This window comes from Stegostoma tigrinum, chromosome 2 (assembly GCF_030684315.1).
Source record: "Stegostoma tigrinum isolate sSteTig4 chromosome 2, sSteTig4.hap1, whole genome shotgun sequence".
Classification (NCBI taxonomy): Eukaryota; Metazoa; Chordata; class Chondrichthyes; order Orectolobiformes; family Stegostomatidae; genus Stegostoma; species Stegostoma tigrinum.
This window is the reverse complement of record NC_081355.1, coordinates 355,646-383,371: the sequence shown is the minus strand read 5'-3', so window position 1 is coordinate 383,371 and position 27,726 is coordinate 355,646. Positions and strand designations below refer to the sequence as shown.

The window sequence follows — 27,726 nt, the reverse complement described above, 5'->3', positions numbered from 1 at the left end:
AGAGGCTAGCTTCTGGCATGGACTTAGTTGGAAGGACTGTTGTTCTAAACTTTTAATTTCTCCATTTTCTAACTTTTTTTCCAAAAGGCTTGTACTGGAGAAGCTGTACCCAGGTAACTTTGTACCTTTGTACTTATGGCCCCATAAATGGTGATTTGTAAACTTTTCAATGTACTCATCAGAGTGCATTGCTCAGGGTTGCATCCAATGAAGTTTTATATAGGTTGGTAAACTATACGCAGTAGAATATCCCAGGGATCAGTGTTGGGACCTCAACTGTTCTTTTTGACAATGAAGCTAATTTAATTTTAATCCATCTTTGCACAAACTGATTATTCGGTTATCTAGCCCAGTTATCTTCTCTGGAAGCTTTCTCGGTTCAAATTATTCTATTGTGTCCTGAATTACAGCAGTAATATATATATACATATATATATATATTTAAAAAGTACTTCAGGACATGAAAGGTCCTATATAAATACAAGTTGTTTTAATGGCACATTAGAATCATAATCATTTAATTCTCCCACACAAGAATATTATGGATTACTTTCTGTTTTTATGCATTTTTTTCTGTTTTTGTTGAAAACAGCACTCAGTGACATTTACAAAACCTCATTTGACTGAATTATACCTAATGAGAGTTTGAGCAGTTGTATTTTATTCCTGTATCTTTTTTGCAATTGCTAAAGAAAACTTTTAATTGGTTATCCAAGATTTATAAACTAATTATACCCCTAATTACTGAGCGTGAGATGGAGTAAATGCAGCAGCTTTATCAGCATATCTCAACAGATGTACTGATTGATACAATCACTTGTAGAAGATGATAAGGTTACCATAAGTATCATCGTAACATCAAAAGAATTTGTGATACAGCATCTAATTGTATCAAACTTACACAACTAGCCTCATGCAAGGCGAACTTCAGAAGTTGTGTATATGAGTTTGCCAGGCTGTCTGTCTGTGTTTATCTGTCCGTGTTTATCTGTCCAAATGTGTGTGTGCTTACTGACTGCATGACCTGGCCTGGAAGCAGCATTGTGTTATAAAGTGGAATTTAATTAATTGGGCTGTGAAATTTTCTGAAATGTAACATTTTTTGAATCTCAAGGGACTCTGTTCCATTTTCAGCGACAGATGGAGATGATTGGATTTAGTCTGGTTTTGAGATATTTCTTTCAGCCTCTTTCCAGTACAGCTTTACAATTTATACCTGCTATTTATATCACCCAAATCATATGGTAACTATCAATGAACATAACAAGGGAGATCTGTCACTGCTAAATCATGGATATTGAGATCCTGAGGATTTTGCACAATTCAGTTGGCCACCAGTTTAATACTAAGATTGATTTAATTGGTTATTTAATTAATCTAATAGTCAGTATTTCTGGTTGGTCAAACAATTGTTTGTCATTTTCAAACAAGCTTGAAAGTGTCTGGAGCTTTCTAAGTGTGTAACGGTAAAGTGACACTCACCTGATACTGTGGCAGTAGGGTTAACCCACACAGAATGTAAGGTTTGTGTGAGATGGGAGGTAACAATCTTAAAAAGCTGAATCTCAAACCTGAGCTGACCCTAAAACCCAGCTCCCCAACTTGTGGTTTCTAACGGGTCAATGGATGTTCCACCATTCCCTCCAAGGAGATGGGCTCAGTTTAAGTATAACAGGACCTTTCTGGCACAGTGGTGATGTCCCACCTTCTCAGAGTTGTGTCAGAAGAACAGGTTGAAAAGAAAATCCATACACTCTGAGAAATGAGGAGCTCCTGTGGTGCAATGATAGTGTCCTTACTTTTGTGCCAAGAGATCTAGGTTCAGCCATGAGTAGTAATACCTGTAAGCAGGTTGGATAGAAAAAATGCACTCTTCTTTCCATATATTTCAAAGGGCCTTCTGTACAACACACTTTCCTGTTTCAAGGCAGGGACTGTTGACTCTTCAGGTGAGAAAATATTTTACCCCTGCTTGCTGGACCCAGCTGACCTGCCTCAGTAACTCTCCTGACACATCTTACCTCTCCCAAATGTCTCTACCTGATTTCCTACCCACCTCCCACTGGGCAAGGTGCCTGTCAGTGACTTCAGATACACAACATGGACTTCAACCTCAGGCTCACAGACCCTGTTACCACAGACTCCAACAATAATCACCTCCATACCCTGTATGATATGGAGGAAAGTCACATTGTATTGTCTTTACCTGCTGGGCAGCGAATCACCTCTACCTCCAAGAAGAAGGAAGCAAGTTAACGTAAGCTGCTATGAAGTGACCCGAATTTCCATTCCCTTGAATGTTATGATGTTATATAGAATCAATCGCGCCAATTTCGCAAAATGATAATGTTGAATTTCCAATGGACACCCAATGTGGAGCCCTCATCTCCAGCTGAGAACCTCACAAAAGTTTGCATCCACTAAAAATTAGCTGGAAGCTTCTCGCCATAATTCGGATGAACTTGCAGTAAGCTACTGAACCCGTAACAAAGACTAATTAACTGAATTATAAGATATATTTAAGCAAGTTGGAATTGTTTGTGGCAGAGAGAATAGTGCTGTAGATTTCATGTATCAAATATGGTTCACAATTTTGATTTCCAAAAGAAATCATAAATCAATTATTTTAACGTGTTAGGTAGAAATGGGTGGGCAGAAATAATAGCAAAATCCTGCGGACGCTGAAGTTCTGTTACAAACAGCAGCTAATGCTGGAGAAACAACAGGTTTGGCAGTATCTGTGGAGAGAGAAACAGAGTTAACTTTTTAGTCTGATGTGACTCTTCTTCAGAAGTGAAGTTGTTCCCTGTGTTCAAGGAGCAAGACAATTTGGAAGGTTTAATAATAATCTGAGGAATAATATGGTTTATTGAACAGAGAACATAGAACATTAGAGCACAGTACAGGCCTTTCAAAGTGGTGCTGACCTATTATCGTACTCTAAGATCAAACTATCCTGCATACTCTTCATTTTGCTATCATCCATGTGCTTATCCAAGAGTCACTTGAATGTCCCTGATGTATCTGACTTTTTGCTTCAATTGCTTTTCTATCTGATCAGTTTATGCCAATATATGGTTGTCATTCAGAGTAAAGAACAGGATAATACTTTTTTACTCCTTGCCCTGCTCTCCCATCTTATTTGATCCAAGTTGATCTGTCCATTGATTCTATTTCTCCACCTTTACTCCAGAGCATCCAGTGTACCTTCAATCTCCAGCCTACTGAAAGGTAACAGCTTCCACAGCTCCAGCGGAATCTCAGAATGCATAGATTGTTGAGGAAGAAAATTCCAGGGATTGAAACATTTAGAAATCATTTAAAATGAGAAATTTTCAATCCAAAGTTTTATTTGCAATTATATTAATGATTTACTGAAATATTGCTGATAGCATTAATTTTTTAAACAAACCATTTATTCTAAGTTTTGAACATAAATTTGCAGCTAGTTTTCTATTTCAGTTTTCTGTTCTGTGCTGATATCACTGCAATCTAGATGAATGGAGCGAAAGATATGATCCCATAAATCTTGCAATGATTTGGAATCCCGTGTTGTAGACAGTTGGGACTGAGAATTGACTGTAGGGGATGGGTGGGGGTTGTGACTGAGAATTCTGAGCTGATTGAACTGTGAAGTACAGATGCAGCCCACTTCCCAATTGCGTTGGATTTCTGGAGCTAAAAGATGGAAATAATCTTTTGGAAGACTCACAAGAACCGAGGTAAAGCTCCACAACAGACTGATAATCTTTGCAAGTTCTGGGGAAGGAAGGTCAGAACCAAGTTCAGGAGTTCAGATAATGCATCACTACCACCTCCTGTCAACTCTCCCCGTCTCCTAACACATCTCACCATCTACCCCCTCCATCCTGTTCCCCACCTCACAGTTCTTTTCTTCGTGTAAAATAGACCTGTTGCATATTTGAGGTAACAAGATGTAGAGCTAGATGAACACAGCAGGCAAAGCAGCATCAGAGGAGCCGGAAGGCTGACATTTATGGCCGAGACCCTTCTTCATAAATGGGGGAGGGGTAGGGGATTCTGAAATAAATAGGGAGAGAGGGGGAGGTGGATAGAAGATGGATAGAGGAGACGATAGGTGGAGAGGAGACAGACAGGTCAAAGAGGCGGGGATGGGGCCAGTAAAGGCGAGTATAGGTGGGGAGGCAGGGAGGAGATAGGTCAGTCCAGGGAAGACGGACAGGTCAAGGGGGCGGGATGAGGTTAGTAGGTAGGAGATGGAGGTGGGGTTTGAGGTGGGATGAGGGGATAGGTGAGAGGAAGGACCGGTTAGGGAGGTGGGGATGAGCTGGCCTGGTTTTGGGATGCAGTGGGGGAAGGGGAGATTTTGAAGCTTGTGAAGTCTACATTGATACCATTGGGCTGCAGGGTTCCCAAGCGGAATATGAGTTGCTGTTCCTGCAACCTTTGGGCAGCATTGTTGTGGCACTGCAGGAAGCCCAGGATGGACATGTCGTCTGAGGAATGGGAGGGGGAACTGAAGTGGTTCGTGACCGGGAGGTGCAGTTATTTAGTACGAACCAAGCGGAGGTGTTCTGCAAAGTGGTCCTCAAGCCTCCGCTTGGTTTCCCTGATGTAGAGGAGGCCACAGCAGGAGCAGAGATGCAGTATAGCACATCAGCAGATGTGCAGGTAAACATCTGCTTGATGTGGAAAGTCATCCTAGGGCCTGGGATGGGGGTGAGCGGGGAGGTGTAGGGGCAGGTGTAGCAGTTCCTGCGGTTGCAGGGAAAGGTGTGGTGGGGCTAGAAGGGTGTGTGGTGCGTCCTCACCAACCTCTGGATCCAACGCATCATCCTCTGAACACTGCCGCCATTATCCGCTCCACACTCCCCTCCAGCCCCACCACCCCCGGCACTTTTCCCTGCCTCAGCCCTACCCACACACTGCCACTTGATCTGCCTCAGCCATTCCCACCTCTCTCCCAATGGAGCTGTCAAGACCCAAGCGTGACCAGCCCTCAGAATGACCCGGCAGCACCAGAGCACTGCCCCCTATCCTTACAGGAAGTTGGGCATGGAAATAGCAAAGATGAAGACCATTCCAGTAAAACTGCTAATTCACTCCCTATGACAGAAAGAGTAGCCTTGGTCTGGCCCCTGAACTGAGCTGTGGAGCCGGTCGGAACATGTTGCGTCTGGACAAAATGTCCTTCAATTTCAGAGAACAAAAGCCAACATTTCAAATCTGCAGCTGGCTAACTGAACTGCCAGGATTTGCTGCTAGAATTTGCACCTTGTTCCTGTTATTTACAGTTCCTCAAAAATTAGCATTTTGAAACCAAATACTGGCAAGAAACACATAAAAAAATTGTACTTATAATGATTCCTATTTGAAAACAAATTATAAACTGTAGTTTGTCAAGTTATTAATCTACTTGTCAACTCCATTAAAATTCCACAAATGAAAATTTAGCAACTCATTGGTCACAGTGCATACAAGCAGGCTCATGAATATAGGAAATACCAGAGCATATATTTGTGAAACAAAATGTAAAACTGAAATATGCAAAATATTCCAGCATTTATTGACTCCCCAGTTTTAGGATGATGAAAATGAGAATAAATCAGCTGTGAATGTACCCCATGTGAGGACAAGATTTTAGCATGACTGCCTTCTTCCTGGTTCACAACAGCTATTCTGTCAATTCTCTGTGTGGGGTTGGAAAATTTAATTCATCAAATCCTGTCCCCTCAATCTGAATAACATTCACACCCACTGTTTTGGAACTCTGACAAGGCATCACTTCTCTAAAAATGAACATTTATAAAAACCCTGGAATCCTAAATAAATTTCTGTTTGCCAGCTGTACAACCGTTGGGAGGTTCGGAGCAACCAGGAGAGAGAAGATCATGTTAATGATTATGATCTCATAAGGAATTACCCATTGGAGACTGATTAACTCTATGGATTAGTTTATTTAAAGCAATTATAAAGAAAAAATATATATATATGATGTGCAGGGATTGCAGCAAACCAGTTAATTTCCATTTGTGTAGCTTACAATCCCTAAAGCAGGTGATAAGCCAGGCAGAATCACAGCATTACACAGAGAACACAGAGTCCTTAATGGCAAACTCTTTTAAGGACCTCACAAACAACCCTTTCCTCTCCACATGATGTTAGCTACTTACAATAACAAGTCAGTCTGTGAGTCTCTACAGTGTTTAGGTAATTTGCTCACATGCCCAGTTCTTGTAGATTTATAGAGTCAGAGAACTGTCCAGCATGGAAGCAGATCCTTTGGCTCAATTCGTCCATGCCAATCAGACATCCTGAACTAACCTAGTCTCATTTGCCAGTATTTGGCCCTTACCCCTATAAATCCTTCCCATTCATATATCCATACAGATGCCTTTTAATTGTACCTGCCTCTACCAGTTCCTGTGGCAGTTCATTTTATACATGCAGCACTCTGTGTGAAAAAGTGGCCCCTTACGTCCCTTTTAAATCTTTCCCCCCCCACTGTAAACCTGTGCTCAGTATTTTGTCTGGAGATGCTCTGGGTTTCCCACAGTATCAGTGAGGTTCAGTATCATTCCTGTTTGTGTTCAGGATCTTGTGTGCAGTGCAACAGGATGGGGGAGTCGTAGGCAAACTGTGACAGATCCGTATTTCTTGGTTCCATCTCACGATTGCACTGTCACAAATATAGATCTCAGAGGATTTCAGCTCTGAGCACATGCATGTCATCTCAGCTGGTTGTTATGTATTTTTTGTGGATTCCTGAAAGTGAATCCATTATCCCACTTTTAATTTTGGCAGTTCTGCACCTGCATTTCTATCATGCATATTAGCCACCTTCTTTAGCTGTTCTACAAGCTGCTCTCGGGCGTTAAACAATGGATTTTCAATACAAGTCAGTAAACTGTCCAGTCTGCCAAACAATGACAACATTTCCAGTGATGGAACAATTTCAGTCAAAGCTGCTGCTCTCAACTGCTACATTACAATCTATAGATCCTGCTTGGTCTTGATTGAGGATTAGATTTTGAACTGGGTGAACCATGCATTTAGCTGGACCGTTGGATCTGGGATAATGTGGTGAAAACGTAGTATTATCAATGCTCCTGATTGATAACCACAATTGGCCTGAAACCTCAGGAAGAAGTTTGCACTTGCAAATCTCAGGGTTATCTTTTCTAAAGTGGGAATTTTGTAAGTCGACCTTTTCAAAGCTGTATTTGGGAATCGTTTCGGGACACACTCTCTTCTTCATTATGACTTGTAGTACTACAACAGTGTGCCCGTTCCAGTTCCTTTGAAAGATTCTTTGTTCCACCTGTCTAGCTCCATTCTCGACTTTAAAGTGGATGCTGCAGTTGTTTCATTCCATCCTCTTTCAAGGAAGGTGTTGGATCTCCCTCCAAACTGATAATTTTACAAAAAAAAAACAACACTATGGATATTTCAATTCAAGAACTGAAGAGATAGCTGAGGTTTTTGAGCTTGACTTGTTGTCTGACATCTGACTGATTCTGTGGATTTTGACCCAGTGTAAGGTCGAAGTGTATGGGTGACCTGTAGTTGCCAGTCCAGCAGTACTCTCCAATGTGGAATAAGGGTCTAGGCCCCGAAACATCAGCTTTCCTGCTCCTGAGAGGCTGCTTGGCCTGCTGCATTCATCCAGGTCTACACCTTGTTATCTCGGATTCTCCAGCATCTGCAGTTCCTACAATCTCTGCAACATCCAGCTGAATTGGTCTTACTCGTTCTCTGGCATGTTGATTCTGTAGATGGAATTAGTGAACTGCTCTATGCTGAAAGTTTTACATCACAAGGTTTTGTCTCAATAACATGAATTTTCTGCAAAAGGTACAGATTCGGATACTTAAGATAGCGTAGAGATTTGACTTGCCTGCAGTTTTCTGCCAGGAAAAGGATATGTTCTGGGAAGGTTAATTTGGAACACAAAACAGGGGATCCCTGCTCAATGCCCACATTCTGGAGGAGCAGTCACAATGTGTAAAATGCAAGAGGTCAGGATCAGTGCAATTCTTTTTCCCTCATCCCAGCTCTGTCCTTTATGTTGGATTTTGCAAGTTGTGATCGCATTAACTTGGGGAATGATTATGAGAAGCAGCTTATCTCCATGGAATTTGCATCTTATTTGGATCTGGGCTCCATAATCTTTGTCTTGTAACGTTTTTATCGACTGGGACTGACATCTTCTGATCTTTTTTAATTGTATTTGAGGAAATATTTTATAGTTGGAACAGCACGTGAAAGGAATGATTGAGTCACTTTCCAGTTCAAAATATGAACAGATTCACAGCTTAGTCAGCAGATATAAATTATTAATAATCACCATCTGGCTGTGATCTTTCCATACTTACAGCTTATTCCATGTGTTAGCTGTGATTTGATTCAGAAGTGAGTGAATGGTTCTCTTCTTCTGGGAGAACATTAATCATTGAATTGACTTCCTGATCTCACCTTGTATCAACTGATAATGAAAGAATTAAAGATAGCACTCAGGACAGGAGAATTATTTTTATTTGAGTTTTCTTCTTGTTGCACTGTGGTTTACAAAGTACACAAGAGGTTTGATTCTCAGGCAAGGTGTCTCATCAAAAGCACAAGCAGTCATTTTCAATGTCATATGAGAAAGCTTTATATCTGTGTTACATTCAAGAAACATGCTCAATCATGTCAGTTGAAACCCAAGTACTGTATTGCAGAACAATAAGAAAGTCTTCTTAATGTCCTTACTTTCCATGAGGTGCTGAACAGGTATTTCATGCACAGGCTGTAATCTTTTCAGGGCCTCCCTCTGCATTTGCACCCTGAAGGAGGCAGCAGCTTCTGAGCTGCTCACACAGTTCAATCCTCCCTTGCAGAGGGCCACACTATTCTCAACACCTCCCTGTGGAACCCAATATGGACGTGTCAAACTGGGTTTTGCTCTGGCTGCTTCTTAAATGACCAAACTGGTTTTATAAATCTGCAAGGTTTTGTGCCCACTGTATCAATGGCACATTTCACCTTTACCAGTTCTCTATTATTTGAAGAAATCTTTGTTGATGGCAGGATGAGAGAATGAAAATCTAAAATTTCAACTTTCTCATCCTTTAGGCTTTCGGATATGAACGCCTGATGCATGACGAACAGGTATAATCTGAAGATGCTTTCTGCTGGAAGAGATCACAAATTGACCAAAATTAACACTTTCAGACCTTTCTCTGCTTGAGGAGTTTCTCTGACACCTTCTCCAGGATTGTGAGTCATTTACTTTTCCATCTTCTGTGTGACCTGTGTTTTTTCACAATTATCAATAAATTGAGAAGTATGACAATTGCCTATTGTTTAATTGAAAAGTGAGTCTTCATTGTGTGTTTCCTTGTTATATTTGCACAGAGTGAAAAATGGCTGCCTGATATTTTAGTGAAGGAAGTTACATGAGAAAAAAAGGTCATTTTCTGAAGTGTTTAATCAACTGTTGTCAAGATTAGTGTAGTTCTGTGCTGAACCTTATTTCAGATTCATCCAAAAAAAAGCAGAACTGTGCCTATTGATGCCACAACTACAGCTTTCTACAGCCATCAGGTTACTCCAACAGAGAGTGTAGGACATTCTGTGGTTGGGCACTTATTTACAATCACTCAATCTCTTCCTGGTGAATGGTAATAATATCTAATAGACTCCTGAGCCATAAATCAGAGCAGAAAATCGACCTCGCCTGAGAATTCAGGAACCTTATCCTCAACCCAGGAGCTGTCTCATAGACAGGAATAATTCAGGGATCTTTGGGCACATCGGAAATATAAAAATCAGCTATCTGTACAAGGTGCCAGACACCACGTCAACTACAAATACAAGTAGAACGGAAAGACATTAAAGCTTCTTTTAATTGGAAAACCCATGGGTCAATGCAAAGATGCAGAATTTGTAGATGATTATATTATGTTTTCTCAGAATTAATTTTAAGAAATTGGGTAAGTGTGTGTTATTCATTTAGATTGGAAGCTGGTTTTTATGCTGTTTTGGGCAATTTTCACCTCAACTCTCCAAGGGATCAAGTGAAGTACTGTTTTTTTTCTCTAACCATTTAATCATAACAATATAAACCCATCCTATTAGTCTGGAAATTGATAGAATCGGTTGGGCAGTGCTTGTGCAGAAGGGCAGAATCTCGTTTTGATGGGCTTGCTGAAGGAGGTCCAGGAAATTTTTGATGGCTGTCTAGAAACTTGTTTGAGAGAAGGACAACATTGGCAGCTTAAGTTTCTGGAATTTTGATGTTTCAGGTGAGTTAGAGAAGGATGTAAAAGAGCTAGGGAAGTTGCATTACTGATCAGGGAGAATATCACAGCTGTATTGAGGGAAGACAACCTGTAGGGGTCATCCAGGGAGGCCATATTGGTAGACTTCAGGAATCGGAAGGGTGCATTCACTTTGATGAGATTGTACTACGGGCCTCCCAACAGCCAAATGGTGATAAAACAATAGGTATGTGGAACATTACAGAAACATGTGAAAACAACAGGGTTGTTGGGTGACTTTAACTTCACTATGTTGACTGGAACTGCTTCGGGCTAAGGGGTTGGAGGGGGTGGGAGGGCGAAATTGTTGGTGTATCCAGAATGTTTTCTGAAACAAATTGTAAATAGTCAAACTCAGGAAGAGTCCATACTAGAACTGTCATTGGGGAATGAGCTGGGGGAGCATTTCTGTAACAGTCACCATTGTTCTGTAGGTTTTAAGTTAATTCTGGGTAAGGATAAGAGTAGTCCTCAGATGAAAGTACTAAATTGGGAGAAGGCCAAATATCATTAGACAGGATCGGGGCACAGCTATTTGAGGGTCAAAATCTGACATGTGGGAATCTTTTAAAGGCCAGTTGATTAGAGTTCAGGGACCAGTATGAATGAAGGGTAAGAATGTTAAGGTTCAGGGACCATTGATGAGAAGAGAAATTGTGAACTTCGTCAAAAAAGGAAAAGGAGACATAAGACAATGTAGACACATAAAACCCTGAGTAAATACAATCACGCAAGAAACTCACAAGGAATTAGGGGGGCTAAAATGGGGCAAGAATTGCCTATGGTAAACAGGATTAAGCAATATCCCAAGTCAATTTATATGTGTATAAGGAGCAAGAGGCTAGCTAGGGAGAGAGAAGGCCAACTTAATGACAAAAGACGGAAATTATGTGTGGAACTGGAGGGAGTCGGTGAGTCCTTAACAAGTACTTTGCTTTAGTATTCACAAAGGAGGAGGACATATTGGATGGTGAGTTTTGGGAGGGATATGTTGATATTTTGGGATATGTCAATATAAAAAATGGAGGATAAAGACATTAAGGTTGTCAAGTCTCCAAGACCAGGTGGGATTTATCCCAGAATGCTGAGGGAGAAGGATGAGGAAATTTGTGAGGCCGTGTACAAAATCTTTGTACCTGCTTGAATCACAGGAGAGGTACCAAAGGACTGGAGCATAGTCAATTCGTACTGTTCTTCGTTCTTTGTATCTACTTTAACTTTCCAACCTGCTCCTAACTTTCCCACAGTTGCCTGGGCAGAGGGCTAAGTCTCGAACTGATTGGCCAGTCACTCAGTGAGGTGGGAGCTCCTTCCCAGGTGGAGGGGATGATGGGGTTTGGGTGGGGCCGAGAGTAGGTGGTCCAATTAATTTTCCTCAGTTGATTGTCCAAGGTGCCTGGTGGCTATTTAGGGAAACCGCTTGAGCATTTCCTCTCTCATCTTCTTCTCCATTCAGGCTAACCAGTGGTATTTGGGGCAGGTACAAACTCAGTGCCCATGCAATGCCACTGGTTTTCAGTCAGAGGCTTAGGGTAAAGTTTCTCCCTCTCAGCAGGTTGTATAAATTTCCGTTGATGTATTTTAAGGCAATTGGTAGAAATAAGCTGCCAGAACCTGAGGCATAAAAAGCATTCCTGCTGAAATAAGATAATAAAATGTGAGGCTGGATGAACACAGCAGGCCAAGCAGCATCTCAGGAGCACAAAAGCTGACGTTTCGGGCCTAGACCCTTCATCAGAGAGGGGGATGGGGAGAGGGAACTGGAATAAATAGGGAGAGAGGGGGAGGCGGACCGAAGATGGAGAGTAAAGAAGATAGGTAGAGAGGAGAGTATAAGTGAGGAGGTAGGGAGGGGATAGGTCAGTCCAGGGAAGACAGACAGGTCATGGAGGTGGGATGAGGTTAGTAGGTAGCTGGGGGTGCGGCTTGGGGTGGGAGGAAGGGATGGGTGAGAGGAAGAACCGGTTAGGGAGGCAGAGACAGGTTGGACTGGTTTTGGGATGCAGTGGGTGGAGGGGAAGAGCTGGGCTGGTTGTGTGGTGCGGTGGGGGAAGGGGAGATTTTGAAACTGGTGAAGTCCACATTGATACCATTAGGCTGCAGGGTTCCCAGGCGGAATATGAGTTGCTGTTCCTGCAACCTACGGGTGTCATCATTGTGGCACTGCAGGAGGCCCATGATGGACATGTCATCTAAAGAATGGGAGGGGGAGTGGAAATGGTTTGCGACTGAGAGGTGCAGTTGTTTATTGCGAACTGAGCGGAGGTGTTCTGCAAAGCGGTCTCCAAGCCTCCGCTTGGTTTCCCCAATGTAGAGGAAGCCACACCGGGTACACTGGATGCAGTATACCACAATGGCAGATGTGCAGGTGAACCTCTGCTTAATGTGGAATGTCATCATGGGGCCTGGGATAGGGGTGAGGGAGGAGGTGTGGGGGCAAGTGTAGCATTTCCTGCGGTTGCAGGGGAAGGTGCCAGGTGTGGTGGGGTTGGAGGGCAGTGTGGAGCGAACAAGGGAGTCACAGAGAGAGTGGTCTCTCCGGAAAGCAGACAGGGGTGGGGATGGAAAAATGTCTTGGGTGGTGGGGTCGGATTGTAGATGGCGGAAGTGTCGGAGGATGATGCGTTGTATCCGGAGGTTGGTGGGGTGGTGTGTGAGAACGAGGGGGATCCTCTTTGGGCGGTTGTGGCGGGGGCGGGGTGTGAGGGATGTGTTGCGGGAAATGCGGGAGACGCGGTCAAGGGCGTTCTCGATCACTGTGGGGGGAAAATTGCGGTCCTTGAAGAACTTGGACATCTGGGATGTGCGGGAGTGGAAGGTCTTATCGTGGGAGCAGATGCGGCGGAGGCGGAGGAATTGGGAATAGGGGATGGACCATCTCTCATCTTTTCTTAACCTCTCCTGACATAGACTGATATGATGTATTTTTGCGGCTTATTTTGGCTTTTTTGATGATATGTATCAATATTAAAAATGCGTGAAAAATACCAACCACAACATTCTTGTAACAAAGAGCTTTGTTTGGAAAACTTGCATTGGGCATTTGAGAACAATCGGGTGTGCAGCATAATGTGTCAGGGACATTATGTATCAGCTGCAATCCAGGCCAACATGAGCCCTCCAGTGTTCGAAATGATCTTCAAAGGGTTTATCAAGCTTCAGTACTGATGTTAGATTCTGCTTGCTTTCAAAGTAAACTTTGCTTAAGGAACCGCATGTTCAGAGACTTGTTGTTACCTCTATGATCGGAGAGTTCCTGCTGGAGCTGAAAAATCCCTTGTCTGATGTCATTCTAATACCAAATGTTATAAAAATGAATGAAAGAGGAAGAAATAAGGAGGAAATTGTGCCAACATTTAACACAATCCCTTCCAAAGAATGACTAATTGTCAAAGTTTAAAATTGAAAAGTATGCTGGAGCATAATATCAGCAAAACCAAAGGCAACTTCTCTGGCTCCAGTTCGCAGCTACATACATGCACCTGGCCTTGAATATACCAAATGGCCAGATAACCCTTCAGGTGGAGTAATGAGTTGAAATCTTTAAAACCTCAAGTTCAGCTTACACCTCTGTCTCTTCCAAATTCTTGTTTCTTTTCATACAGTGTTGTAACAAATCACCAGCCTCACAACTGATTCTAAATGTACATTGCCTCACCTTTTTAAACATTCTGTGTTTGCACCTCCTGCCCCTTGCCAACTCTCACAGCCCCAACATGTCACAGTGATCTGACTTCAGGATTTTCATCAATTGTCCTTTGTCTTATCACAGCATGGCTTTAGAATCTGCAGCCCTGTCTGCAGACACCACTTCAAAGAAAATCTATTAGCATTTGGTAAATCCATCTTCATCGACTATGGATTGAATGTTGGTGAAGCAGCATCTTCTCCTCCCGTTTTCAGCAGCACCACAGTCAGAGCTGGACATGAACACACTTCAAGTTAAAGCAAGCACAAGATCTTGCATCACCAGCAGACATGAGTGAGTTGCATTATCAAAATAAAAAAGGAATTTAGTTCTCAATGAAAGTAAGAGTTTACACACTGAGCTGCAGACTCACTTTAAGCAATCTCACAAACACTGAGCCACTATCAGTGAGTGATTGTAAGAACTAAGATCTGAACAAGACTTTAAAGGTCCCTGAAAAGTTTCCCACTATTCTGAGAAGATCACTATGATCTCACTAACAACTCCTACTAAGTGACGAGCAATACTTGTACCACAGAAGCATCAGGTAATGACTGTAGCCAACAAAAGAAAATTTAGCCATTTCTACTTGACATCCAGTAGCATTACCATCATTAACCACCCCCCCACCCCGTAAATATCCTGATGGTTATTATTGACCAGAAACTCAGATAGACTCATAAAAATACTGTGGCTACATGAACAGCTCAGAGGCTAGAAGTACTGCAGGGAGTAGGTCACCTCCTGACTCCCCAAAGCCTGTCCACCATCTACGAGAGACAAGTTCAGAGTGTGATGGAATATTCCCTACTTGCCTAGATGGGTTCAACTCTAACAACACTCAAGAGATTTTGTCACTAACCAGACCAAAGCTGTCCGCTTAATTGGTGCCACATCCACAAACATCCACTCCCTCCACCACCAACACTCAGTAGCAGCAGGGAAACCATCTACAGTGTGCACTGCAGAATTTCACCAAGACTCCTTAAGCAACACCTTGAAAACCCACAACTGCTACTGTCAAATACAGTTGATATATGGGAACACCACCCACTGCAAGTTGCCCTCTAAGCCACCCACTGTCCTGACTTGGAAATATATCACCCTTCCTTCACTGAAACTGGGGAAAATTCCTGGAACTCCATCCCTAACAGTTTTGTAGGTATATCTGCAGCACATAGACTGCAACAGTTCAAGAAGGCAGCTCACCATCACCTTCTCTGATGTAATTTGAGATGGGCAATAAATGCTGATCCAGCCAGCAACACCCGCTTCCCATGAAAAAGTAATTGAAAGCCCCACTTTAGCAGATTATCCTCATAACCCAATATGTGTTTTATAGTCTGTCCAGCTGTCCCAACACTGGGATGGTATTCCAGTTGAAGGGGGAACCAGGATTTGTCACCTCATCCACAACCCATTCACAACTTGTTCTCAATCTATGAGTGCAAATACAGCTAGTCTGATGTCCAGATGAGAAGTTAAATGTTAGATTTAAATATTCTGTTAAACAAATTGAGGTGAATAATAAAAGCGGAAGATTTATCCCCATTAAAGTAATGGCTACTCCAACAGCAGTAGATAAGAGGAGCAATTAACAGAAAACAGGAGGAAGGATGGTGCTTAACCAACATTCAATCCATAATCAATTAAGATGGGTTTACCAAATGCTAATAGTTTTTTTTGTAATGCAGTTTACGGGCTTTCCTTTTACTATTGCTTTGTAATTCTTCCTCATCTATATTTTGTTTTAATTATGGTTCACTGCAAGAGCAACACTTTTATCACTTACAATAGAAAAGTGGTTATTTAAGGTTTTTATTTAACAAGCATTCAGTGATAAGCATGTGATATTGTACAATAGATGTAATAGATTTCAATTTCTGCTCAGGATTCCTGCTCAACAAAATGTTACACAGAATCTCCTGGAGGGATCCCACAGGGGCTACCGCAGGCAGTCTGGAGAATCCCTTAATGCCCAGAAGGAAGGTATCCATTTTAGGCTATAAGCAGAATGTGAAGGGTGTGTCGCAGGCCTCTCCATCATAGAGTTCTGTCGCTGCTATTGGAAGCAAACATGTGATCCGTGAGGCAGTGTGTGCTCGCGCTAATATCATGAGCTGGATTTCTCCTCCAATCTCTTTTTCTCCTCTCTTTTCTTGTGAACGAGTAATTATCATATTAGCTGTCAAAATCAAACATTGAGCAGTCATACTTTTAGAAAACACGTCAGACTCCTCAAAGCTTTACATGTCATATGTTGAAAATCAATTTGAATACTTCAAGATGTTATACACTTAAATATAAATTAAGAAGTTCTAAAAATAGTGATTTGTATTAATGGGGTGAGATTCTATGAAGCATCTTTCTCTAGTTTTCTGTTTCCAGAATCAGTTATTGAATTTTTAACATCAAGTTTAACATCTAAGGAAGTTTCCTAGGCCCAACTATCTTCACCTGCTTCATCAGTGACCTTCCTCCATCATAAGGTCAGAAGTGGAGATGTTCACTAATGATTACGTGATGTTCTCAGATACTGAAGCAACAAGATCTGGACAGTATTCAGCTTTGGGCTGACAAATAGAAAGCAACGTTCACACCACGTAAATGCCAGACATTGACTATCTCCACCAAGAGAATTTAACTATGCCCCCTTGACATTCGATGGAATAGTCCCTGTTTGCCTGGATAGGCTCAGCTCCAGCAACACGGAAGACACTTGCCACCAACCAGGAAAAGCAGCCCACTTAAGTGGTACCACATCCATAAATATCCATTGACACCAAATAGCAACAGTCTGCACTACCTACAAGATTCACTACAGAAATTCACCAAAGATTCTTAGACAACACCTTCCAAATCCGCGACCACTTCCATCTAGAAAGACTAGAGCAGCAGATACATGGGAACATCAGTCCCTTGCAAGTTCTGCTCCAAGTCACTCACCAACCTGACTTGGAGTATGTTGCAATTTCCGTAGTGTCACTGGGTCAAGATTATAGAATTTCATTCCTAACAGAATTTCGGGGCAACCCACATCATATGGACTACAGCGGTCTGTGTAGACAGTTCATCACCATCTTCTCAAGGCCAACTAGTGACAGGCAATAAACGTTGGCTCATCACATGAATTAGTAGGTTTGCATGCTGTTCTGTAAGGATTGAATTATCCCATTATGTATCCAACGTCAGCCCCAGTTCTGTGTCAGAACCTTGAAGTGGTGGGTTATTGGATAGGTGTGACCTTCTCAAAGGCAGCCAATTAAGAAACCACTTCCAGGACCTCCATCTGTACAGAGTTGAGATCACCACTGAGAGGACCATTCAGCAAGGTGTGTGGAGAATGCCGCCAGCCACCTTCTGATGTGGGCACTGTCAAGGGCCTCGCAGCATGAATAGCAACAGGGCATGGACTAGAAGAGTGAGTCTAATTGCAACAACAACCACATTAGGAATGAATGGGTTTCCATAGCATTGCTGCAGTAGCAGAGCTTGTGCCTATTGGGGCCATGTGATCCTGATTTACTGGTAACCAATTTGCAAAAGACTCAATGTATTTTATGTTAGAAGTGCCATTATAAAGCCTTCACCACAACATTGCTGGGATCCTCACACAGCCTGAGGCGAACAGTAGTAATGAGAAAGATAAAGACATTCATTTGTATAAATTGTTTGTTTCAAGTTATGCAATCTCAAAGGCATGATGTGAAGGTGCTGGTGTTGGACTAGAGTGGACAAAGTCAAAAGTTACACATCACCAGGTTATTGCCCAACAGGTGTTTTTGAAATCATAAGCTTTCAGAGTGCTACTCCTACATCAAGTAAAGGAGCAGTGCTCCAGAAAAGTGATTCCAAATCAACCTGTTGGACTATGACCTGGTGTCATGTGAATTAATCTCAAAGCCAGCCATGTGATGAGAGCAGTTATAATGAAAACCGCATCTGGAGATACGACACCTGTAGAAAGTTTCCTTCCATTACCTGTACATCCACAGTACCCATGAGATTAAAGCCAGCTACAGCCAAGGCACCTGTCCACATCAAAAATGGCAAATACCATCCAGGTCCCTGTCTGGAAAGCGCAAAGTAGCTTGGAGAGCTGAGAGAATCCCCATCTCCTGACGAAACCTCTTCATTAACATTGAAGCTATTAGGAAGTAAACACAGAGTAACAGAAAACGCAGAACTCCATTATTACTCTGTGGGTCACATTGCAGATTTCCATTGTTGATGTGTCTGAGTTGTTGATGTACAAAGACTAAGTTGATGACATCTTCTGAAGGAAGACTTTGAAAACCTGTGTGGATGTAGGTTACAGTGGTGAGGGTAGGTTGACAGTGGCGAGGGGAGGTTGACAGTGGCGAGGGGAGGTTGACAGTGGCGAGAGTAGGTTGACAGTGGCGAGGTTAAGTTGACTATGGTGAGGGGAGGTTGACAGTGGTGAGGGTTCGTTGACAGTGGTGAGGGGAGGTTGACAGTGACGAGGGGAGGTTGACAATGGCGAGGGGAGGTTGATAGTGGCGAGGGGAGGTTGACAGTGGCGAGGGGAGGTTGACAATGGCGAGGGGAGGTTGACAGTGGCGAGGTTAAGTTGACTATGACGAGGGGAAGTTGACAGTGGTGAGGGTTCGTTGACAGTGGTGAGGGGAGGTTGACAGTGGCGAGGGGAGGTTGACAATGGGGAGGTTGACAATGGCGAGGGGAGGTTGACAGTGGCGAGGGGAGGTTGACAGTGGTGAGGGGAGGTTGACTATGGTAATGGTAGGTTGACAGTGGTGAGGTTAAGTTGACAGTGATGAGGGGAGGTTGACAGTGGTAAGGGGAAGTTGACAGTGGCGAGGGGAGGTTGACAGTGGCGAGGGGAGGTTGACAATGGTAAGGGTAGGTTGACAGTGGCGAGGTTAAGTTGACAGTGATGAGGGGAGGTTGAAAAGGAAAAATCTGTTGGAATTCTGTGAAGATGTAACTGGTAGAGTTGACTAGGGGGAGCCAGTCGATGTAGTATATTAGGACTTTCAGAAAGTGTTTGACAAAGTACCGCATCAGAGATTATTGCGCAAGGTTAAAGCACGTGGGATTGGGGGAAGTGTATTGAGATGGATAGGAAACTGGTTGGCAGGGAGGAAACAAACAGCAGGAAGTAATGGTATCTTTTCAAATTAACCAGCAGTAACTAGTGGCGCACCACAGGAATCGGTGCTGGAACCCCAGCTATTCACAATTTTTATTAATGATTTAGCTGAGAGAACAAAAAAAATCTCAAAGTTTGCAGATATGCCAAGTTAGGTGGGTGAGTGAACTGGGAAGAGAATGCAGAGATCCTTCTGTATAATCTCAACAGGTTGGGTGAGAGGGCAAATCAAATAGTAGATGCAGTATAATATGGATAAATGTGAGGTTATTCACTTTGGAAGCAAAAACAAGAAGGCAGATTACTACCTGAATGGCTGTCCATTGGGAGAGGGGAGTGTACAGTGGGACCTGGGTGTCCTTGTGCTCCAATCACTGAAAGTAAATATACAGGTGCAGTAGGTTATAAAGAAGGCAAGTGGTATGTTGGCCTTCATTGTGAAAGGTTTCAAGTATGGGAGCAGGGATGTGTTGTTGCAGTTATACAGGGTTTTGGTGAGACCACGTCTAGAATATTGTGTGCAGTTTTGGTCTCCTTTTCTGAGGAAGGATGCTGTTGCTCTTGAGGGAGTGCAGCAAAGGTTTAACAGGCTGATCCCGGGGATGGCAGAACTGATACATGAGGAGAGACTGACTAGGTTAGGGTTATATTTTCTGGGCTTCAGATGAATGAGAGGCGATCCCGAAGAGACTTATTAAATTCTAACAGGACTGGACAGGGAGAATGTTCCTGATGGTGGGTGTGTCCAGAGCCAGGGGTCACAGTCTGAGGGTTCAGGATAGATCATTTAGGATAGCAATGAGGAGACATTTCTTCACCTAAAGAGTGGTGAGTCTGTGGAATTCATTACCACAATAAGTAGTTGATGCCAAAACAATGAATGTATTCAAGAGGCGATTAAATATTACACTTGGGGCAAATAGGATCAAAGGTTATGGGGAGAAAGCAGGATTAGGCTGTTGAGTTGGATGATCAGCCATGATCATGATGAATAGTAGAGCAGGCTTGAAGGGCTGAACTGGCCTCCTCCTGCTCCTATCTTCTATGTTTCTATGTAAAAAGGAAAAACATATTAAATCTCTGCCAGCTGCAGATGCATTTGTCCATGACAGAAGTGGTACAAGTGGCCAGGCTCAGGCTGTGCAGACACAAAACCCTGATTTTAAATTAAGAAGAACCTGGCTAGTTCAATGGGAGAGGTTTTTCAATGATTTGGCGACTCAAGGGTGGGCATCCAAAAGACACTGTGGGCCGTCAACATCAGCAGAATTGTACTCCAGCACAACCTGTAACCACGCCGCCTGGCATATCCCCCACTCAACCATTATCTTCAATCCAGGGATCAACCCTGGTTCAATGGAGAGTACAAGAGGGCATGCCAGGAGGAGCGCCAGGCAAACCTGAAAATGGGGTATCAACTTGATAAAGCCACCAAACAAGACTCCCACAGTTTTATAGTCATCATTGCACTCTTTCATCCTGGTTTTAGATTCATTCAAATGCCTCCATTCGCCATAGCAGGATTTGAACATGAGCCCCCCGGCATTACCTGGGCCTCTGGTTTAACACTCTAGTAATAACATCACAAAGCCATCACCACCCCTTGGCTCAGCAAGCTAAGTGGGGTGTATTCCATCACACTCCCAGGGAACCTGTACCCTGTGTGGGAACAGGCCTTGTGGGCCAGGCTGTGTGTTAATTGCTGTACAATCTCACTGCAATGTTTCGTTCCCTGACGAGCTTTTTTTATATTTAATGTGACCCACTCTAATTTACTTTCCACAATCTGTTTTTTGTTTAGTTCTTATTTGTTATCGAGGTACACTGCAACTTTGTTCATTCAGCTTCCTGATCCCCCATTGCTCTCAGCAGATCAGCTTGTATTTCCATTAAGCTTGTGGCAGAAACTAATGCAAGCCTAAATGTTAATGGCCAGGTTCATGTAATGTGGGATGATGCAAGGTTGACCTCTGACAAAATCAGGACCCTGGTCTCAAGTGTGGACCCTGTGAAACATCCTGGGATGCCCGTTGTGTTAAATACTTTATCCATAATCAATTTGGAGTTGTTTCTGCTAAAGTTTACTAAGTCAATCCAGTGTAAATGAACAACTGACAACTAGAAAAACAATTGGGAATAATAATAGAATAAATTGGATTTGATGCTGCAGAATGGGCATTTTGTCTTTTTTGACTGCCAACATGTCCTGAATGAAGCATTGATTGCTGCACTGTGGTGGATTTAATGGCCGTATTTTATTAAGTGTAGATGCAAAATGTAATTTAGCATAATCAAAACATAAATTTAATCTAGGAAACTAAAACTGGCTGATGACTGCAAAGATACTGCCAAGGGCATGATTCAGCTCCCTCAGCAATCTGGGAAATCGGATTGTCAATAGGTAAAGATATCGTTCCACCTTTCTTGTTCAGCTCAGGGTAGGACAGTCTCAGCATGCTTTGTATGTGTGTTTCTCACATTCTCTGTTTTTACAATGGTGGGAGTGTTTTGCCTTTTTCATAATTTCATCCTAAATTTTATCCTTTTGATGTGGAAGTGTTGGTGTTGAACTGGGGTGGACAAGGTTAGAAGTCACACGACACCAGGATATTGTCCTACAGCTCTATTTGAAATCACAAGCTTTTGGAGCACTGCTCCTTCATCAGGTGAAGTGGAGGGGGATGCACAGGCACAGAGTTTATAAGCAAAAAGATCTTTGCCAGATAATTCTAGGGAGTTACGAGTGCCAAAAGACAGTATAAATGGTGTGAGCAGAGTGGTGGCAGGCTGAATAACAAACCTTTGCAGGTGATCAAAGTGTCTAAAATGAGTAAAGTGTCAACAGCTAAATAGGAAGTAAAGGGATCAGCCACAATCCAATTAATTGAGGCAGAAATATAATTACAAAATATCAAAAATAAGATGGTGCTAGATACCAGCCAAATGGCTGGAATAACATGCTGAGGGTCTAACCAAAGTAACAAGTAATCAAACCTGTACAAACTGATTAAGGTGGAGAGACTTCCCCTTTGAGAGTTGGAGGTGAAGGGGGCATTGAACCACAGACGCAGACATTGTGCCAAAGCAAAACAGGCACAGAATATAAAGAAAGGAGTCAGAGACACCATGGAGCATGCAGACAAGATGAGAATAACATTTGCAAACACTTGCTAAAGACCAATTTGCTTAAATGTTTAAATGTCTCAGAGTAGAGCAAATGTGTTTGCAGCTGCCTCTCAATTGTTCAATTCTTCTTAGGATCCTTGAGAAAAATATTTCATTCTGCTGCACTCCCTGGACCGAAATATCTGCTCGATTGAATGTAAAAATGCTGACATGAAAGATATTCCATTTTCTTCTCTCAGCCAAAGGATGAGGGCAGATGCATTGTTAGTAATCCTGGTTGCAGTGATTCATAACACTATAATAGACTGGCTCGAGTTGAAAGTAGCACAAAATAAAGGCCCGACTTGAGGTTGATGTAATTTTGTTCCCTGCAATGGGATCGTGGAGTGTGTTTCATTTTATGAAAGAAAATACCGTGAGTCAGGAATTTGACCATAACCACAGCATGGAATTCAAAGGACCTTCTGTTGGAATGGTTTTATCATTACTTTGCAAAAGCATGAATTTTGGCACTTTCAGTAAACAATAAAATATTTTGATAAACATCGATTCTGGGATTTTTGAAGTCCCATTTAAAGCACTCACGTTTGAGTTATTTCAACAATATAACTGAAAAAAAAACAAAGATGTGGTGTCATAGGATAGAGGTCTAAGTGGAATTCGAACAGTAAAGCATGATCAAAAATACTGAGCACAATTTATTTTTATTCATTCGAGGATTTGCGTGGAAGTCAAATAACCAGACAAGCCTTTTATAAGCAGACATTTATTCCTTGTCCTCTCTGAGGTTTGTCAATATTTTCCTTCCCCTTTTGTGGAGGAATGCTAAATTGGACTGTTAAATAATCATTTGAATAAGCACTGTAATGATTGCATTTGGATAGTTATTCCAGGCAGACAATATACCGTGCTAGATGCCTAAACTGTGTTTGGTTTGACTCCAAGTTGGGCTCTCATCCATCTCTCAGATTCACCATAAGACCATATTTTCCCATGCTGCAACATCAATAGATTCTGATCCACGGTCAGCTCATCAGCTATTGAAATCCTCACCCATACTTCTGTATAGACACTTCCCTACACATACTTTTCGACACGTACTTTTCTACACATCGTGATGCTCAAAGTTTGGAACTCTCTTCAACAAAACAGAGTAGTTGCTGGATCAGTTGTTCATTTTAAATCTGAGAAAGATAATTTGTTTTGTTAATACATGGTATTCAGGGATATGGGTTGAAGGCAGGAATGTGGATTTAGGCCACAGATCAGGCACAATTTCATTGAATGGTGGGACAGGCTCAAGGGGCTGAATGGTCTATTCCTGCTCCTTTGTTCCTATACCTTTGTTACCTCCAACTGACTATGCCACTGTTCTCCTGGAAATCTTGCTGTTATCCATCTTTCATTAACCTCTGATGGCGGAATCTTTTCTGCGGTAACTGAGCTCGTGTCGTTATATTCAGCCACCAACCTCTGTCTACTAATGCCCCATATTTATGTTGGCTCCATTTTAAAATCTTCATCTTTATTTACAAATCTCTCCCTTTCTCTGTAATCTCCACCAGGCTTACAGTGGGACTTTGATGTTTCACCAATTCTGAATTTTTGTACATCCATGATTTTATTTGTTCCATCATTAGCCTTCAGCTGCCTGACCACATACTCTGGAATTCTCTCTGTAAACATCTCTGCCTCTTTCCTCTGTTGTCACCAAACAAGGAGCTCCTTACAACCTGCTCAGAGAGAAGCTTTTGCCACCCACCCTATAATCCCTTTCTGTGGCTCTGTCTCAATATAATTTCCATTGACAATACACTTGTTGGGATGATTTGCTATGTTGCTAGCTAGCAAGGATCCACTTAAGATACTCAGTTGCGTTCATAATGTAGCTCCCTTACACTTGTTCAAAGCTCCATATATTCATCGAAAAGGAGCTGTCTCCCTGCAGGTAAAAGGAACTTGCCTAGGTATTGCAGCATTTTGATCAAAACAAAAATGTAGGAGATCAAAGCTCCCTCATACTTTCTTGAAGGCGAAGCCTCAACCATTCAGAGTTGACGTGCTAACCAGTTAACCCACCATTTTGAATCAGTAGAAATTGTTGTTCCCTTTGAAATTTGGCATCCTTGTGTCAGTCCTGATGAGTGAGTAATGCTAAACTTCAACAGTGTCTATCCCTTTTCAGCAATAATCAGAGAATGTACATCACAGGAGGAGGCCACTGCACCCATTATGTTTTTTCCAGCTCCCGAAGGAAGATCTTACTTAATGCCACTCCCCCACCTTCTTTCCATAATCCTGTACCTTCTTTCTTTTCAGATAATGATCCAATTCTTTCTTAATACTTCATTTAAAACTGCCTCCTCCTCACACTCAGGCACTGCAGTCCAGATCCCAACTGGTTGCTGCTTGATAAAAAATGTTTGCTCATGCTTTCATTGTTTCTTTTATCAATTATTTTCATCCTATGCCCTCTTATTGTCACACCTTCCACCAATGGAAACAGTTTCTCCCTATTTACTCCCTCTTGATATTTCATGATATGAAAATCTTGATCAAACCTCCTTTCAGCTCTCTCTTCTCTGAGGAAAACAGCCCCAATTTCTATCCGTGGGGCTGTCCTTGTGAATATTTCCAGACCATCACATCCTTCTGAAGGTGTGCTACCCAGAGCTAGAACAAATACCTCACTTGATGCTGAGCCGGTGTTCAATAATTGTTGGGTGATGAGACTCAGCCTAAAACATGAGCTTCATGACTCCTGGCTCTATATGAACAATCATATTCCATTGGTCAAGCAGGAAAATTTTTCATAGATTCATATTTTTAATCTACATCAGTCTTTTCTATCCGGTGCTCCATCTCTGGCAGGCTGGGCATGTGGGAGAATCTTAACTTTCAGTTTTCCAGATTGACCTCATCAACCTGCAGCTGAGTTTTTGCCTTCTTTAGATTTATGTTGAAACCAGCCAGAATGGGCAGGAATGATCCAGGAATAATCCCTGGATTTATTGCAACAACACCTTGTCCTGCTTCTGATTGCAGGCTCCCTCAATATTTCAGATTATATAGATTGTGGAGGAGGTTATGGAGATTGCTAGGGGTGTAGCTACTGGAGAAGGGTACAGAGGTAAGGATGGGTCTAGGTAGTACCTCTTCTAGATGGTAACGCAGTGGGACAATTCAGTTGGAGCTCATCAGCTCCATTTGTTTCTTCTCCTTTCTTGTTCACTGTTGTATATTTTTTCACTTCTTTATTCAGCGATGTTCTAAACGCTTGGCCCCAGTGCGGACTCGGTCTCCTGGCCTCAGCATGGAATCGAACTATCAGCCTCAGTATTCACCCAGCATGGCGGTCTCTCAGCGGCTTGATGCAGCAGTCTCATGGTGGCCCATGGCGGTCTCTCAGCGGCTTGATGCAGTAGTCTCATGGTGGCCCATGGTGGTATCTCAGTCCAGTGTGACATTCTTTTGGCCCAACATGGCCTCAGAGTGGACTCTTAGCCTCGAGGTGATCCAAGGCCCGGTGCAGACTAGAGGCTCGGTGCTGGTGTGGACTGGGTTGGAAAGACCAATATTCTGAATCTTTCATTTCTTTATTTTTCTCATTTTTGTTGTGAGAACTTGTACTGAAGTATTCGGTATCTTGTACCTAAGATGGTGCCATAAGTGACAACTTGTAAACTTACCACTGTATTCATCTGGGTACATGTGACAATTCAATTCAGGTACATCAATCACTGATGTTTCAGGCTGATTTTAATGCTTTGTTCCCTGCTCATTTGACACATCTTGTCATATCCTTTAATATAATTCCAGGGCAACCAATACATTCAGGATGATTTGTTTTTTTTGTACTGGTTTCCCCTTCTGCCAGGGTAAACAGAGGAAACAGAGATAGGAAGGGGATGGAGAGACGGCTATGAGGGGGATGGAGAGTGAGTTAGGAGGGGATGGAGGAGAGTAGGAGGACAATAGAGAGAGGGATCGGAGGGGAAGATAGGAGGGATATAGACAGGGGTCTGTGAGGGAGATAGGATGGGTATAGGAGGAGAATGGAAAGGGAGAGTGAGATAGGAGGGGATGGAAATGGAAAGGGAGACAGGAGGTGGATGGAAAGGAGGAGATGAGGGAGATGGAGAGGGAGATAGGAGGGGATGGAGGAGAGTAGGAGGGCAATAGAGAGAGGGATCGGAGGGGGAGATAGGAGGGATATAGACAGGGGTCTGTGAGGGAGATAGGATGGGTATAGGAGGAGAATGGAAAGGGAGAGTGAGATAGGAGGGGATGGAAATGGAAAGGGAGACAGGAGGTGGATGGAAAGGAGGAGATGAGGGAGATGGAGAGGGAGATAGGAGGGGATGGAGGAGAGTAGGAGGGCAATAGAGAGAGGGATCAGAGGGGGAGATAGGAGGGATATAGACGGGGTCTGTGAGGGAGATAGGATGGGTATAGGAGGAGAATGGAAAGGGAGAGTGAGATAGGAGGGGATGGAAAGGGAGACAGGAGGTGGATGGAAAGGAGGAGATGAGGGAGATGGAGAGGGAGATAGGAGGGGATGGAGGAGAGTAGGAGGGCAATAGAGAGAGGGATCGGAGGGGGAGATAGGAGGGATATAGACGGGGTCTGTGAGGGAGATAGGATGGGTATAGGAGGAGAATGGAAAGGGAGAGTGAGATAGGAGGGGATGGAAAGGGAGACAGGAGGTGGATGGAAAGGAGGATGTGAGGGCGATGGAGAGGAAGATAGGAAGGAGTTGGAGGGGGGATAGGAGAGGGATGCAGAGAGAAACAGGTGAGGAATTGGAAGGGAGGGTATTAAAGGTTGAAGAGAGTAGAGGGAGTTGATGTAAATCAAGCATGATTTAAATTTAAACAAAAGCTCGGCAGTTCAGCATTTGCTGATACCTTCTCCATGGCAACACATCTATCAGTCTGACTGCACTTGTGAACAGCTCAATACAGACGTCTCATGCAGAATAACTTCTTATTCCCTGTGAGACATGGTATTCTCGTGACTCTGTCCTGATGAGCCTATGACAAAAAGCTTTGCCATTGTGTCTCTTTTGTCTGTGATATTTAGATATAAACTTCCCAAATACTGGAAGTAAAATCAGTCTCGAGCTTCTGGTAATTTCTAAGTGTCCTGCTCTAACTGTAATTGAAATGATTGGACATTTTGAGTGTTTGCTCTTTATTGCAACAGATCACAGTGTAGGAAAAGATCATCTGATTTCTCTCTTTGCAGATAACACCCAACGTTTGGTGCATTTCTTGCAATTCCTGTTTGGTTGACAGGGCTGTTAAGAAGGCATACAGTGTTTTAGCTTTTATTAATAGAGGGATCGAGTTCCAGAACCAAGAGGTTATGGTGAAGTTGTACAAAACTCTGGTGCGGCCGCACTTGGAGTATTATGTACAGTTCTGGTCACCGCATTATAAGAAGGATGTGGAAGCTTTGGAAAGGGTGCAGAGGAGATTTACTAGGATGTTGCCTAG

General features: G+C 42.8%; 1 protein-coding gene across 11 annotated transcripts in view; it reads left to right on the top strand.

Annotated features, from left to right (window-relative positions):
- LOC125467601 (cadherin-18-like) overlaps window positions 1-27,726 on the top strand; it is a 588,086-nt gene that overhangs the window by 204,946 nt on the left and 355,414 nt on the right. For 9 of the 11 annotated variants that reach the window (XM_059651792.1, XM_059651801.1, XM_059651806.1 and 6 more), the window contains one exon: window positions 9,097-9,240. The exons of the other annotated variants lie outside the window; for them this stretch is intronic. The gene's annotated coding sequence lies outside the window, so the exon portion shown is untranslated. The remainder of the gene's footprint in view (window positions 1-9,096; window positions 9,241-27,726) is intronic. 11 annotated transcript variants of the gene reach the window in all.